Consider the following 13451-nt stretch of genomic DNA (forward strand, 5'->3'; position numbering starts at 1 on the left):
GGGGAGCATAGAGGTAGTGCTTAAACCCATTGAGTTGATTCAGCAGGTGCACGATAGGTTGCGGGTCGTGTAGAGTCACTAGAAGAGTTATGTTGACCAACGCCGTTCGGATCTCGAGTTTCAGGTGGGAGACCTGGTGTTGCTGAAGGTGTCACCTTGGAAAGGTGCATCCGATTTCGGAAGAGGGGCAAGCTGGGCCCCCGATTCATTGATCCATTTGGGATTTCTGCCCAGGTTGGCAGGGTTGCATATCACGAAGATCTTCCGGATGAGCTCAGTCAGATCCATAAAACTTTCCATGTATCTCAGTTGCGGAGATGTGTAGTTGATGATTCTGCAGTGATCTCGTTAGGTGATATTCAGTTGGATGAGTGCATGAATTGTGTGGAGAAGCCTATCGCAATTCTTGATAAGAACAGTAAGACTCTGTGCAATAAGGTGGTGAATCTGGTGAAGGTGCAATGCCAGCACATAATGGGCTCCAAGTGGACGTGGGAATCAGAGGACGAGATGAGAGAGCACTACCCAGGAATTATTCGTGATATCAGACTTCAAGAACGAAATCTAATTCAAGTAGGGGCAGATTTGTAACACTCATAATTCAAGTATGTTACCTTTTAGCCCTTGGGTTAAAGTTTATTTTGCATGAGAGGCCTCTTCGTACGATGGGCGTACATATGTGTACGCTTAGCGTACATGGGTGTTATGGATGTGAACTACAACCACGTACGCTGGGCATATTAAGGCGTGCATGGCGCGTACGTGGCCAGAGATAAAAACCCTATCTTTGGGCATGAGCCCTATTTAAGCTCACTTATGACATTTGGACCTCACCCTTATCAACCTCCACTGCTTGTTATCGTCCCTTTAACCCTATTTTGCTTGTGAGTATGATCCTTGAGCTTAAAAGTGTCTTTGGTGGCCATTTTAGTGAGTTTTTCTAGAAGAAGATCTTGGTGTGTAAGCCTTGGATGTGGTTGAGCTTCTAGATCCTGCATCTACATCATCTTGGAGAGCTTTTAGAGGTTAAAAATTCAGACCTTGCTAATCCTTTTGCGAGTTTGAGTTAGGGTTTGGTAATGAGTTCTTTTTTGGTCCATGGATCCTCTTTTGTGAGTTTGAGAAACTCCGTAGGTTAGAAATGTTAGATCTGGGTCCCTTTAGCATGTTGGAAGCATAAAAAAATGCTATCTTGATGGTTGTTATGGTACCATGCATGGGTTTTCATTCTTAAAGTGAGGCTTAATGGACAAAATGGGATGTTGGGTTCCCATGATGCATGGAAAGGCATAAAGTTCCAAACTTTATTCCCCCAGGACCTTTAAAATGACCAAGATTTGGAATTTAACGAACTTGCTACATGGATTAAGCTCTTAATTGTTGATTATGCTTAGCATCCTTATACGTTGGGCGCATTGAGATGTACGATGCGGGTATTGCCTTAAGACCAAGTACGGTAAGATACTGATGGTGTACGTTATACATACGTCCTCTGGGCTAATGGGGTGTGTTTTGGGTTTTGGGACTCTTGAGCCTTATCTAGTGTTGGGCCATGGCCCGTTTAGGATAGTGGGCTCAATTTTCCTCAGTGGGCCTTATGTGTCATGGAATGGGCCTTAGGTGGCATTATTGGGACTTTTGGACCTTATGGCCCGTTATTGACTTTGGACCAGGGGTAGTTGGGGCCATTAAAGGAGAAAGGCCTTTAGGCCTTATTTGAAGTTTGTACATAAGGATTTTGGGCCCATTAATGGATTTATATCATAATTCTATTTAGGGTAAATAGTATATTTACAGTGTGAGATTTTCGGACCGGTAGCCGAGCAGTTATTATTTATCAGTAGTCTAAGGTAAATCTTCTCAGTATATCAATGGGTCGAAGGCACCAATGTCGTCCCATTACCTGACATGAGGATTGACAGTTGTTTATGTATTTGATTGTTTGAAGACCCCGGGGTAGCCCGTGGCACTTATACGAAGACAATGGGGGTAGCCTATTTCACTTGGATATCAGACCATGGGGGTAGCCCATGGTATTCCAGGTAAAGACCATGGGGGTAGCCCATGGCACTTGGATATCAAACCATGGGGGTAGCCCATGACATTCCAGGTAAAGACCATGGGGGTAGCCCATGGCAACTATATGTATGTCGCATGGTATTCTGTGGTTGTATGTTATGTGATATTTTGGGAACTCATTAAGCTTTTGCATACAATTTATTTTGGGTGTTTTTAGGTACTTTCGGTACTAAGGGGAAGGGCTCGGTTTGATGGCGCAACATTCACTCTCCAGTATTTTCCGCAATTATTGATATTGATAATCTGATATTTTGACATGATATGATGTATTGGATTTTTTGGAACAAATTATGATAGTAATTCATATTTTAAAAATGAAAATTTTTATCTGGTTTTTGGGCTTTTACAGAGGTGTATGTGGATAGTAGTGGTTGTAGTTCAGGGAAACCTATAGATTTAGATTAATTATAGGTTTGATGTTGAAATCTTTTTTTTTCTTATGTATGCATGTGATGTAGTTTTTCTTATGTATGCATGTGATGTAGTAAGTGTTAGGTAAGCATGTGATGGTCAAATTATTTGATATTAAATGGGATATTGTACTAGACTAATGGACAAAACTATCCATCTTTTGATTCTCTTTTGATATTGAATGGGAACACCTTTTAAGGGTGTTTGTTTGTTAACAACATTACCCTTTAATATATTGTGTGTTAAAATTTGTTAACTGCTTCTTGGTTGTTGAAAATATTTGCTTCTTGGTTGTAGAGAATCCTACACTTCATAGATGTACCTGGACTTAAATTTTGTTGCTGATATGTGCATATTTAACTATATACTTAAAGCATGTTTCTAATACCTTTAGATAAAATTATGATTATTTTGGAAAAAAAGATGCTTATTATGTTTGAAACATGCTTTGTAGCAGCGAAGACTTGCTCGGGACAAAAAGGAAGCATACGCGGAGTTGGAATCCGGAAAACAGAAAAAGAAGAAAAGAAGACTAAAGACCACGTTGTGGTTATCTCAAACATTACGTGATGATGGGAAGGTTTGCAACCAATTAGATGACTTGAAGGATATGGGATAAACACAAGGACCACGTCGCATAGTTATTAAAAGTTTGTTAGGTTATAAATTTAAGACTAGTAGATATTGTTGTGTACATCATGTTTTTGGCGTCGTTACCGATGAACGACTTATTTGATTTATTGTTTAATTGCTTTTAGTTATTCGATCCTTTTTTTGTGGGGTAAATCCGCAAAAAATTATTTTCTACTTTAGTTTTTCATTCTGAACAACAACCATGTCGTGGTCATATCCACCACGTCATGGTCTCGTCTCAGTGAATTTTTTAGTTTTGTGATTTTTATTATTTTTACGCATTTTTGTTTTGTTTTGTTTTTATTGCCGTGATTTATGACAAGAAAGCCAACGAGTCAACAAACAGTTTTCAATTGGAAAAGGGGTTTAAAAATTTTAGAAGGACACCTGATAAGAAGGGAATTGGATACGAGCTAGAAACATCTACTGAAGAAAGTTCAGACGAAGAGATAAAAAGCGAGGTTGAAGAGATGACAAATATTACGAGAATGGCGATGGGAGATTAAAAAAAAGATACATGAAGAACACGGACCAGGGATAGTTCCACCCGAGATACTAGTTGAAAGAAGTTTCGAGCTCAAAGGGCATATTAAATCAATGCTCAAGGATATACCTTTCTCTAGGAAAGAGTATGAAAATGCATTCAAGCATATTGATGAAGTAAAGGGAATTGCAAACTATTTCAATGTTTATAATGTGTCAAGAGAATCTGTGTTACTTAGGATGCTTCCAGTGACATTTATTGTTGAAGCTAAAGTTTGGTTGAAGTCACTCGCACCCAGATCCATTACCGCTTGGGCAAATCTTCATGATGCTATTATTAAGCAGTTTAGTCCACCGTCAAAGATCTGAAAGCTCAAGAAGAAGATTGATAATTTTAAACAAGAGTTTGGAGAATAATTGTATATGAAGCATGGAAGAGATACAAGAGCTTGCTTAATAGTTTCCATCAACACGATCTTAATGTACAACAAAAATTGTCCATTTTCTATGATGGAGTGAATGTAACGACTAGACAACTTCTTGAGTCGTAATGACCAATGACAAAGAAGGAGTCAACAACCATTAAAGAATTGATTGAAGGGTTTGCAAAACACTCACGTGAGTATCATAACCCACGAGATGATGTCAGTAGAGGTAAAGGAGGTGGAGGGAATGAGAACATGGCTGCGGTTTTGGCAAAGTTAGAAAATATGGATTGAAGAATGGAAAAAGTGGATCAATCTATTCATGCCATAAGAGTTGGGTGTGACAATTGTAGTGGCCACATTTGACCAAGGATTGTGATTTGGATGAAAACACGAACAAGAAGGCACAAGTGTTTTACTCTAGTGGTTACAAGCATAATGAAGATTGGAAGAAGCCCAAAAAGGAGTGGTTTCCATATGAAGAGTACAAGAAGTAAAAAGATGAAAAGTATACAAAACCGGTCAAGGTTTTTACCAAAAGGAGCAACCAACACCCGAAAAGAGGATGGATTTTGAGTCGGTATTTCATAGGTTTATGGAAGCCTCTAAAATAAATGCATGATGCTATTGATGCTAATGTGAGAAATCATCAAGCTTACATCAAGAATATAGAGACTCAACTTGGGAAACTAACAACAATTGTTAATGAAAGGTTACCGCCTAGAAATCAAGACCAAAAGTCACAACCTCATGTAATGGAAATCTACACCGAAGAAGATGTTTATTCCGGGTCATTTATGACCCAAGAAGCAGCTACCATGCAGCCCAATTTTTGTTTGGAAGAAGAGAAGCCCGAAGAAAAAAGAGCAAAAAGTGGATCGTGTTCTGATGATTCACTACATCGTGGTCTCGAGAGGACAAAAAATTTTCACCTCTTCATTCGTATCAGCCTCTTTTTCCATTCCCATCTCAAAAAATCAAGCATTCTTTGGAGCCTGAACAGAAGAAGTTTATGGAACAAGTGCTCTCACTCTCGATAAAACACCCCATTCCTCAAATCCATGGCTAAGCTTCTAAAGTTTGCAAAAGATGTGATGACCGATCTTAAGGAGTTGGAAAAGGCCTCAATTTTTCTGCTTAATGAGTTGTGTTCAGTCGCGTTCGTCAATGGATTGCCAATCAAGATGGGAGATTCATGCTAATTGACTTTTCCTTGTGAATTTTGCAATTCTGTTTCTATAAATTCTTTAGCCGATTCGGGGGTAAGCATCAACATTATGCCTTATTCTTTCTACCAAAAGCTTAGTTTACCAAAGCTCCAAGATACCCTGATGACAATTTGGATGGCCAATCACTCGCACACATACCCACGAGGAACCATTGAAGACTTGTTAGTGAAATTGGGAAAGTCTATTTTTCTGGTTTACTTTGTGGTTCTTGATATGATGGAAGATGAAAACCTTCCCATTATTTTGGGAAGACCATTTTTGAGTACCGCAAGAGCACTAGTTGACATCTACGATTCAAAGCCCACACTTCATGTAGAGGATGAAGCAATTACTTTCGAAATGGATCCAAAAGTGAGTCATGAAATCCCAAAAGATGAAGTGTCAAAGGTAGATGCTATGGAAGAAGATCTTGATGAGCTAGTTGAAATTGAAAAGATGATGGAAGAAGAGTTGAAGGTTTGGGAAAATCCACATGTTGATAAATTCAAATGTTCTAAACCAAGAGCTTCAATTCCCATGACATTTGAGGTAATCGCGTTCACTGCACCCAAGGTTCAAGTGGAAGATGTAATTGATGAAGTAGAAGAGGACTTATACGAAGAAATTGAGGTAATTGATGAATACATGGGTGGGGGATTAGAAGATCCAACATTGGTCAAGATAGAATTAGATAAGGAAGGTCCTGAAGAAGGTGAAAAGCAGAGTGCAAAGGCGAAAAAGCAAGGTAATGGGGGTAAAGCGCAAACATGAGGAAAGTGCCAACAAAAAGAAGAAGGAGAATTCAAAGAAGGCATACAAAAGAAGGGATCAAGCGTACAAGCGTAAGTGGAAGGATCAGAAGGAGAAAAGGGAGATCCCACTCCCAACCACAACAACATAGAGTGGGAAGGAGTCCGGCTCACGACTGCTAAAAAATAAGCACTTTTAGGGAGGCAACCTAAAATTTTAAGAGTTTGCATTTCCTTTTGACTTCTTTTTAGTTCTTGGTTTTTATTTTTAGTTTTTAAGTTATTTTAACCAAATGATCATGTGTTTCTGTGGTCTTCTGATTATATTTTGTAGCGTTAGACAAAATATGTGAAGTAGTGAAAAAGCGTAATGGATGAAGACTCCGTGCGATTTGTGAAGATTAAAATTGAAGACCATGCTTTTGAATAAGTGTGTGGTTCCCAATTAATTGAAAAGAAGAATTTTGAAGAATTTTACTGAACAAAAAGATCGGGAATGGTCCTATGCCATTATGAAGAGTCGATGCATTATTTTGACTATTGAATGCATTCTGAGAAAACACCACGACGTGGCCCCCATCACCACATTGTGGCAATTATTTTTATCATGACTGCATTCGACTAAAAACCACGACGTGACATCACTTGACCACGCCGTGGCGATTTTAAATTTCACGATCATTACAACTACTTGCTCGACACCATGACGTGGCATTCCTATGCCACGTCATGGCAGGGGTTCAACACATTTTTTGAAGATGGTTCTTTGATTTATTTCAATCCGGCACATTTGCGGTCACAAGAAAAAGGTCCAAAATATTGTTTCCAACAATTATATGAGAAGTCCAAGCTTTACCATACACGTTTCAGAATTCGATCTCGCCACTACTACTCAAGGGGAGTTTGTTCCCATTCTTCCTTTCTAATTTATGTTCTTTAATTTTTTTAGTGTGCAATAGGGACATTGCATCATTTAAGTGTGGGGTAGGGGGTTGAATATAGGAAAACAAGCATTCTGACAAAAATCGAAAAAATGACTAGGATTTAAATTATTATTAGAAAGATTTGAAATAATAATCTAAAATTGAATCTAGTTAAAAATTGTTATGTTGAGATCTAGGTTGCTAGCGTTGTGTTGGACGATCCGATGCGAGTTGCAATGTTTATTTGAGCCAATATATGTTATAGTGTATCTGTAGCTTTCCTATCCTGGTGAAATCATGGAACAAAAACACGACCTTCTTTGGTATGACGGCCACATTATGTTTAACATCGTGTACCAGATATGTATCTAGGAGATCTTATGTATTCACTTCACTTTAGACTAATAACTCTAACCAATAAGGGTTGAAGTTAAGTTTCATTGCTTAAGCATATGTTTTTAGGATTTATTTTATGTTTCGAGTGAAAAAAGTGAGAAAATGAAAAAAAAAGTTGCAAAAGTTTGAGAATAAGAGTCTACAAAGCTATGAAGACGAAGAAATATCACGAAGAAAAGCTCCAATATCGACGACTCAAGAAAAAGACGAAATTTGCCAATTTATTTTTACTGTAATTTTTATTTCTAGGTTACTTTTCTATATGTATGTTTGGGCGCTTAACCAAAAATTACCTTGAGGTTAGGAAAGTTTTATGAGGATTAATTCGGAGGGATGCATAAAATGAGTGTTGTTCAAAAGAAGTGTGGAATTGTTTATAAAGATTGTGAGTGTTTAGGATTGGGGAAGTTCTTAGGAAAAATTAGACACAAATACAAACATTACGGTCTTGGAGTAATGGAGAGGCTCAAAATGGATTGTCTTGTGTGATGTTGGTATCTAAAGTCTTTATATGATAATAATAAAATCAGTTTTGTTTTAGAGCAATTAAAAGTCAAGTGTAGGGTATTTTGATAAGTGCATATTTAACTATATATTTAAAGCATATTTCTAATAATTTTAGCTAGAATTATGATTATTTTTGAACAAAAGATGAATATTATGTTTGAAACATGTTTTGTAGTAGCAAACACTTGCTCGGGACAAAAAAGAAGCATACGAGGAGTTGGAAGCAGGAAAATGAAAAAAAAAACCCTTAGAAACACAGAAGAAGATCAAAATTCAAGTGAAGCTGAAGGATTTAAGAAGATTTAGAATATTTCCACATTGATTTAGTTGGTTTGCTTATCATACTCATGTCTAGTTTAATTACATGGAACTATTGTGTTTTTCTGCTACAATGAGAGGCTAAATACCTTTTACTTTTGTTTAGTTAAGATGAACTTGATCCATATGTGTTGATTTCAATATTTGAATGATTATATTTGATTTTACTTGTATTTGATGATTTAAATCCTAACATATTTTAGATCTAGTTTATATTGCTTATAAATCAGATTTTGTGTGATAATTGATCATATTAATTGCATGGGTTTGTCTACTAATTGTTTATGATCATTAAATAGTTAGACCCAGGATTAATCACATATTAGATTAAGTAATTAAAGCTAGTAACTTTAAATGTGTTAGAGAGCATAATTAATCTTAATTTGTGCTTGGTTGCTTAACTTAATCATAAGAAAGTAACTATTATCATTCATAGTCTAATTCGTGCTTAATATTGATTTGGTGTTTAACATATACATGATCATTTATTTGTCATTCATACATTGGTAGGCCTAGATATTTGATCATAATAGTTAGTAAATTAGTAATCAATATAACCCATACATTAGAAATCAACCGTAGGATAAACTGAAAGCAGATCTAGGCAGAAGTATACTTTTAATTCTTGAAGTATATTTGTTTTCTTTGCTTGCTTACTTGTTATTCGGTAGTTCAGTTCTTCTGATCTTGAAAACCCAATAAAACCCCCAATCAAAGTTTTTTTCTTAGTTTAATTAGAAGTAGTTAATTTATTTAACTGAATTTTGTTCCCTATGATCGACGCTCAAATTACCCAAGTTATACTATAATCTAATTAGGTACACTGCCTATAGGTGCATAGTTAGTAAAAGTTTGTTAAGTTGTAAATTTAAGACTAGTAGACACTATTGTTCACATCAGATGCTCATTATACTTGATGCATTTACATTACATTGACAGATTTCATTACTCATAATAACATTATAGATTTCAATACACCATATTAGCATTACAATGACAATTTCATTACCAAAAGCTTCATTTGCATTCATAAATAAGATTTCTTACCAGTTCTTCAGCAACCTATTCCCAAAAATCCACATTTTCTCCCTGTTCTATATAAAAAAAAAAGGAAGGAACAAAGCTTTAGGATAAATGTCATAGCTTACATTTTCAACAACCCATTCCCAAAAATCCACATTTTCTCCTTGCACTCTATAAAAAAAGGAAGAAAAAAAGCTTTAGGATAAATGTAATAGCTTACATACTTATAGCAGAGATATAAAAGACAAAAGATTCAATCTTCAAAATCGGTCATTACCAACGAATTAGGGTACGTTCTGAACCTTTTCGCCAGATTCTATGGTGTTGTGGAGACTCGAATCTGATTCGAGAGCCCACAGTAGCACATAATTTGGTTGTTTGAGATGAAGGCTTGCCACATCTTTCTCTTCAACTTTGTTCAATTTATGACACAAAAAATATGGGACCTTGTGTTGCTGGGTGGGTGGGTGGGGGGGGGGGGGGGGGCTTATTGGTAAACCTGACAATTTCTGACACGAATACACGAATCTGTGAGAGACACAACACGACACGAATACACGACACAAATACATCTTAAAAATTGAGATAACGATTATTTCTCATCGTGTTATCGTATCGTGTCAAATTTGTGACTGACTCATTTTCATGACACGAATATACGAATTGGCAGGTCTACTTATAGGCATGCAACTGAACACGTAACATGCCAACTAAGTTAAATTGGAATAAATCGGTAAAATGGGCGACATTTAAATGATTATAACAAGCATATGGATGTAATAAGTACAAAAAAAATAAAAATAATAAATAAATAGGGGCCTAATGTGGATAAAACCGAAACCTTATTACCCTCCTAGTTCATTAACGCTAATATCAATATGCTTACAAATATTTTATCCATAATAAAAACATAGTTACAATTGATAGCAATGTGTAGCATATAAAGTATATCGCTCATATGGAGCTTGATAGGTGTAAAATTTATCGCTATTATAGATTAAAACTAAAGAATTTTGCCTATATTAATAGTAAAAGTAATATATGTTGTTATTGTGGCAAATTGATAAATTTCTTGTAAAAAAATTTCATGTATCTCATTACAAAACGAATATGTATACATTTTAGTTTTCTTCATTTTATTTTTAGGCTTGATTGAGAAGTTAATTAATAGTAGAATATCATTTCATCCGTTGTTTATTGTTGGAAAATAATTTTTGGAAACTAAGGCGATAAAATTGACCATCATATTTATAAATTTACACCAAAACGAATATTCATGTACCGGTGGCAATTAAATTTGACTGGGACTAACAAAACGTAACCATTAATTCAACCATATAAAAATATTTTATTTTATTCTCTGAGGAAAAGAAGCCAAAAACATCAACTCACAACTAAAAATTCAAATTACAACCAAGCACATGAATAGAGATGCATGAATGCGGATTTTTTATTTATATAAATACAAAACCACCGAATTATTAGTTCAGATATCACTGCTTGACGAAGAATCTGTAAGCATATAAAAAATTACATGTTGTAAACCCAAATTGGTTTGTTATTTATTTTAATTTTTTTGTAAACAATTTGATTTAACTGCTGTACAAGTATAGATGCAGGAAGTACTGTAAATAGTTGTAAAAGGAATCGGAGACATAAAGGGGGAGATAATGAGGTTATGATGTGGTCGTTGTCAAAGTCATTAAAAGGGTGATAGATATTATTTAAATTATTATTTAAATGTTAATAAAGAAAAGTGAGGATGGATGGAGGAGATTTAATTGCGGGCAAAAGGGCAACAAGAACCCTTTGCGGAGGCAGTCACGCGTATGGCCACGTATTCGTATTTCGGTGGTGCCGAAAGATCTATCGAAGATAAAGGCATAATAAAGCACACTTTACAAATTTTAATTTATCATAGTACTAAGTTATATTAACATACCGTTAATCGAAAATAAGTTATTTATAACTCTAGTCTAGAGTAATTTAAATTTAACATTTGAAAATCATAAAAATAATTTATTGTTGTTTATAAACTATTTTATTAATAAATAAATTTCAAATAATTTATTAATTTAATAAATTATAATCTAATTTGCTAAATATAAATATGTAGTAACATTCTATTGTTTTCAATATTTTACTATGCCATTTTAACGTAATACGTATTCTTATTTTTCACCATTTCATAAAGATATGGTAAATCACTTTCTATTATAATAGAACTTCTAAAATTTATTAATATAAATATTATTTACTAAATAAAAAATATAAATAAATAATTAATTAAAATAAAAAATTTCATATTATTGACGCATAAAAATAAAAGCTACATTATAAAATAATAAAAAATAAATATTTATTACCAGTTGTTTTGCTCGCAGTAGTATATATCGGTAATTTTTCTTTTTGTAAAGTTACATGTTTGTCGATTTATTCAAGTAATTGTTGAAAGTTATTGTCCAAAGAGTTATTTAAACCAAACGATGCAATTTTTCGTTTTATCTCGTCCAAAAAGGCATCGTTAAGGTTGATATCACCATACATGTCCGGCGTTAGGGTGTAATCGTTGAACTTAGATGTCTCTGGCCTTTTAAACCTTCTTGTTTAAGCCTACACGAGCATAGTCTGGTCCACTTTAGGAAAATTTGTATTACATGCATATTTTTCTGGTGGGTAAACAACTTCTCATGACTTCCAATCTAAAATTACTAAAGCGCCATTTGCAAGATGTTTATGTTGTTGGCATTATTTTTTGTGACTCTAAGTTGTTGTAAATATTGTTGAACTTTTTTTCCGTTTCAATTCACAAAACTTTGAAGATACTTTGTCGACACTTTAGTATTCCTCGTCTATTGAGTAGTGGAATTAAGCCAAAATACGCTCCCAAAAAGCACCTTCACGTTGTGAATTCCAAGTCACGCTATCCTCACAAAATTTGACCCAAGAACGACGTAATGCGTGCTCCACCTTTGAATTCAAATTTCTTTGTCAGCATTTTTTAGGGCTCTAGTTTTAGAGCTTTTCCCTAGTCGTGATGGTATGGGTTGTATTTCAAACATCAGTTCAGGTTGTGTTTTGCACACTGATTCGAGTTGGGAATAGTATGTATGTGTTGTGGATTAAGAAAGGGTAAATGCATATGGGGTGGATATATGTTAAAATTGATAGGGTGAATTGAGTACGTTCATAAAGCTAAGTTGTAGCGAAGGGAAGAGATTCAGAGGTGGTGGTGAGTTGTTTAACGCGAAAGGGTTATCTGGGGCGGTTAAACTTGCGCAAAGATTTTTGTTATATGATGAAGTGTTGAAGTTTAGATCCATATTGTGTAAACATGTAAAGCTTAAAAGAGAAAATTAGATTAGGCCTGAAATAAAATTGGTTAGTTGTTTAGTATTTATAGATTAGACTTTGGACAAAAAAGCATATTTAAAAAGGGAAATACATGCATGCTCGGGTATGGAAACCTCGTCGATGAGCACTCAGTAATAACACCATGCGCCTCGTGGGTGGTGTGCATTTCGTGGTCAGTGATCCACCTTGGCATCATGCATTAGGTGTGATGGATACACTCGATAACGTAAATAGGTTAATATGTTTAAAAAAGAAAGAAATTACTAGCCATTTTCAAGTTGGTTTACACAACTTCATACAAGAAGCATCCTATGAAATGTAAATCCATTGTAAAATGGTTATGTAGATGACATACATAAGAGTCTAATACTCATAAAAAACTTGTTTCATATTGGAATTAAAACGTGGAGACTTTAGCTTTTAAGATTTAAACTCTTAATCATTCCTACAAATATATCATCTCTTAATATTAACTAGGGTGTTTCCCCATGCTACGCAACCGGGCGGATGTTTTATATTATTTGGTTTATTTAGTTATAGTTATGCAGTTTTCAGTATGGTTATAAGTCTAATAGGTAGTTAAATAAAGACAACTATATTTAAACACATCAGTGAAAGTACATTGAAAGAAGATGGCTAAAATGTTAAATAAGTCTGATATGTAGTTAAAAACTGAAATTGGACCAACAATATTGACTATCTAGATGCTAATATCGAGAAGATGGCTCCCTCTCAACTTCCAATAGTCACTTGAATTAAGGACCTGGTAATGCCTGAAAAAGTAAGGGCTAACTGAAATAAATGACAATACACTTTCATTTATATGTCACTATAGTTAAAAAAACTAATAATTAAATAAAAGGAATTGCCCTCAAGGGTAAGAAAGGGTAAGAAAGTAATGGGTACATGTGGTAGATCTAGAGAATCAAAAACAGACATGTA

The 13451-nt window shown here is 34.9% G+C and overlaps 1 non-coding gene across 1 annotated transcript; it reads right to left on the minus strand.

Moving 5' to 3' along the window:
- Window positions 1–3975: 3975 nt before the first annotated feature.
- Window positions 3976–4084, minus strand: LOC111903300 (small nucleolar RNA R71). Its single transcript, XR_002854094.1, has one exon. It is a non-coding gene; the product is annotated as a small nucleolar RNA R71 (small nucleolar RNA).
- Window positions 4085–13451: the final 9367 nt, after the last annotated feature.

The sequence above is a fragment of the Lactuca sativa genome, chromosome 2, assembly GCF_002870075.4.
Source record: "Lactuca sativa cultivar Salinas chromosome 2, Lsat_Salinas_v11, whole genome shotgun sequence".
Classification (NCBI taxonomy): Eukaryota; Viridiplantae; Streptophyta; class Magnoliopsida; order Asterales; family Asteraceae; genus Lactuca; species Lactuca sativa.